At 42.1% G+C, this 4,078-nt stretch overlaps 1 non-coding gene across 1 annotated transcript; it reads left to right on the top strand.

Moving 5' to 3' along the window:
* The first annotated feature begins 1,373 nt into the window (after positions 1-1,373).
* On the top strand, positions 1,374-1,480 carry LOC132035654 (small nucleolar RNA R71). Its single transcript, XR_009409375.1, has one exon. It is a non-coding gene; the product is annotated as a small nucleolar RNA R71 (small nucleolar RNA).
* The last annotated feature ends 2,598 nt before the right edge of the window (positions 1,481-4,078 follow it).

The following is a 4,078-nucleotide window of genomic DNA, read 5'->3' as shown; positions in this document are numbered from 1 at the left end:
GGTGTCCCGCGTAACAAGGAATGCGAACGCCCAGATCTCCTTTTTTTGAACAGTAGTAGTTGAGATGGTGGAACTCACAAAAGGTGAGTCAAACTTACGATTTTATGTTGAACCGTTTTCTTCTTGGTCAGCAGGTCCTTCAAATATTTAGCAAAACCGGGCATCTCCTTGACTGACTTCCAAGAAGGGGAAATTTAGAGATAGGCGCTTTTTCGATCATAAAATTTCTCGAACTTAGCATCCTCCTTCTTCTTTACCAACCCGTGGGGAAAGGAGGTTTAGATTTGAACAGTGAGTCAAAGGGCGGAGAGCCCTTTCACGGTCTACCGCTTGCTTGTGTTATCGAGAGATCCTTCACTATCTCTGGAATATCAGCAACCTTCTTGTCAGCAGGATTCTCATCAACAATAATGGGTGCTTCAGACTGCACCTCATCCTCTTCATCTATTGTCTTAAGATCAACCACCTTCTTATTAGCCCCTTGGAGTATTTTACCACTTCTAGTAGTGATGGCAAACACAAGGTCTACACCGCCTCCCCCATTCTTTGGATTTGAAATAGTGTCACTCAGAAGTCCTTCCTTTTTAGGAGGGTGCTGCTCTCTAGAAATATCCCTCATCTGTAATTCAAGCTTCTAAATAGCCGCTGTATGGGAACCCACTGTCTCTGTCAGCCCAGATAAAGTCCTCTCAGACTTAGACTGATTGGCCAGAATCTTCTCAAGCATTGAGTCAACCTTCGAACTACCTTGCTCTGTTGAATGCCCTTTCAGTGGTATATAAGGATTGGAACTCTTGCTCCCAAAATTGTTACCGTTGTTGTAGGTCCCATGGTTCGCACCACCATAATTATTGTTGAAGTTCCCAAAGTTGTTATAAGCACCTTGACCTTCCGAGGTCTCCATTGATTCGACTCGATAACCACCTTGGTAGTTCTTTTTTTCGTAACCCCGAGAGTTATTAACATAATTAACATCTTCAACCTGTATAGGGGGCCCATCATGGAACGGACCATCTTGAGTATGGTACATCCCTTTTGGTAAAACTGTATCATCCTCACAAATATTTACCTTCTTGATCTGGGATTCATCAAACTTCTTTGTTAGCAAGAAAATATTTGTTGCAAGTTCTGCCAATGTTTGCTGGGTATCTTGATTCTCCTTTACTATATTCTAGATCATAGCACTACCAAACGGTACCACATCAGTATTGTTTGAGTGCTAAGCCTGATTATGAGTCATCAGCTTGTTAAGTATGTTGGTCACCCGCCGATAAGATTTTTTCATGAAACAACCATCAGCTGCATTATTAGCAATTGGCTGTGTCACTGGATCTAGCCCTCAGTAGAACTTCTCCATTAGTGTATGATCCGGAAAACCATGATTTGGGCTCTTCTGCAAATACTCCTTGAATCTCTCCCAGGCTTCATATAGTTGTTCCCCCGATCGCTGCTTAAATTCATAAATCTTGTCACGAATTTTAGCCTTCTTGCTAGGGGGTACCATTTTTGAGAAAAAGACCACCATCTCTCGCCATGAAGTAATCGAATTTCGGCGACTTCAAACCATGTTCTTGCCTCTCCAGTTAAGGAATATTTGAATAATCTCAACCGAATAGCATCTTGTGGAACGTTGTTGTGGATGTGATTAGCACACACATCCACAAAATTCTGCAAATGACATTGAGGGTTATTCCCGGTAGAGTTCCGAAAGTATCCCTCAAGCTTCAACAACTGGTATAGAGAGGAGTCAATTTTCACAGTAGCAGCTCCAACTCGAGGTTGAACAATAGCAGATGCATAGTCCTCTTCCGGAACAAGATCAGCGAAAATATTCTCATCATCTGATTCATTCGCCTGATAGTTCAACCGATTCCCCTAGTTACCAGCACGTTGATTTTGCTGATTCTGATTCATGTTCACCTGGTTTGCATAGAGCAGCAAACAATGTGAGATGGAATAAGCAAAAGACTTCAATAAAGCAAACATTATTTAGTGACTAATGCAGACGTGAAGTGATGGCGAGAGGGAACCAAACACTAACGCTTCTCGAGGTGTCTAGACTGGATTCGGGTAACTTTGGGAAAACTATAGGCTTGAAGTGAAAAAGGGTTGATCCGAGGTTGACTTTTGGGTAAACGGACCTTCTTCGAAATTCTATTGATTCCAAGAAGTTCGGATGACCTGTATGTATATTTGGTTCGGTTCCCAATGCATTCGAATGCATTTTGGGATGTTGGATAGGAAATGAAAATTGAGGCATCGGTGGTTGACTCGGTCAACGAGGCCTCCGTTGGAAATTCCAAGGCCATAGGTGCATTCGTAGCGCGTTTTCATGTGGGACTAGGCATCTGGTATGAGAGCAGATGGTCTCGGGAGTTAGTTGAAAAATCGGATCGAAGGAAAATATTGGGCTAATTTTCTGGTGTCTGGTGCCCGCTTTGGTGGCACCAACACTATAACGGCGGCACCACTGGGGTGATGGACCTGCCGCTGAAGCGGTACGAGCCACTTAGGCTTGGCCGCTAAAGCGGTCAGTTGGCCGCTGGGACGGCGCAGCTGGGGCGGTCACAGTACCGCTGTAGCGGGTGACGGGCAGTTGAATCCATTAAATGAGTCTTAGACCCTCATTGTTTCATATCTCGATATTGGAGCTTGGGAAAGCTGTTCTTGGAGACAAGTTGAAGGAATTCTTGGAGGTAAAACTTTGCCTAATCCTTTACTCCTTTTTAATCACAATCATCTTAGATTTTTCCCTTCCCTTTTCAATCCCTTAGAAATGGAATTTGAAGGAGGGTTTTGGGAGACTTTTCCGTAAGATTATACTTGATAAATTGATGATGTTAATGTTAAAATGTGATGAATCTAAGCTTAGTAAGCCCATATCTTCCAGTTTTAACATTGAATTTTGAATTTGGAGAATTAGAGTTCATACCAATTTGGGGGGTTTTTACTTGAAATCAGATTTGAGACAATTCTTGAGTTAAATCAACAATTAATGATTGGGTTATGATCACCTAGGATTCAATTTGGTATTTTACCAGCGAATTTTTCGGTTCGCCCTTGTGGGCTCGTTTTCCAATTTCTAGGGTTAAAGTGGACCTAATTGATATCATAGCAATATTAGTATCATTCTCCATGATTTCTAATTTAGAATTCGATTATATTTAGACCACTTTGGTTCTGAGCTTTAGAGGAAGGTCAAGGCGATAGAGTGACTTATTGGTGTTGCGGTTCGGCATTCCAGGTAGGTTATGGCTTATCTCTAGTGAGACTATGCATAACAAATCACATATTTAGAATATAATGTCAGAGACAACATGCGAAACTTCGGGTATGAAGTTAGATTGGATATTGCCTTAGGTTGGGCCCTGATATGTGTTGGGACTAGCCACCCCGTTATGTGTGTTTATTGTTCCATTTTGATGGTTAATGCTACGTGTTGTGGTAAATATCAGAATCTGTGTTGCTATCTTGACTGAGATATAGTTGACAAATCGTTGTTGGTGTTTGCATGGTGATACATTGTTGACGTACCCATTGTTGGTACTAGTAATATTGATATATTGTTGGCATACCCTTGATGGTATTATGATATGATACATTGATGGCGTACCCCTTCGTGGTACTTGTGATATTGAACTTGATTGTTGATACTTGATGTATGCATTGCACTCATTCTCACATATTCTTGATGCATGGCCGATACGCGGTGATGATCCGGTATCGTTGATTGAGTAAATTGATATTTGATAAAAAAAAAAAATTTGAGTGATTGTAAAGGCCGATGTCTGAAGATCCATTCCGGAATCGTTGATTGTATGAAACTGATGTTTGATAAACTCTTTTACTTGAGTGATTGTGAGAGGTCGATGACCGACGATCTATTCTGGCATCGTTGTTGCATGGCCGATTCCGATGTTATTTCGAAATCATTGTTAGTGCATGGGCTCCGTGGGTCCCCTAGAGTGGTGCCGGTGAGACTCCCCCTGTGAGCAATTAGCCATGGTCCCGTCTGTTTGTTCGGAAAAGATCCGGGATGGGTGGCACTTAGACTTCGCGAGTCACACTGTGTTGTGCT

Source organism: Lycium ferocissimum, chromosome 10 (genome assembly GCF_029784015.1).
Source record: "Lycium ferocissimum isolate CSIRO_LF1 chromosome 10, AGI_CSIRO_Lferr_CH_V1, whole genome shotgun sequence".
Taxonomy (NCBI): Eukaryota; Viridiplantae; Streptophyta; class Magnoliopsida; order Solanales; family Solanaceae; genus Lycium; species Lycium ferocissimum.
This window is presented reverse-complemented; position numbering and strand designations above follow the sequence as displayed.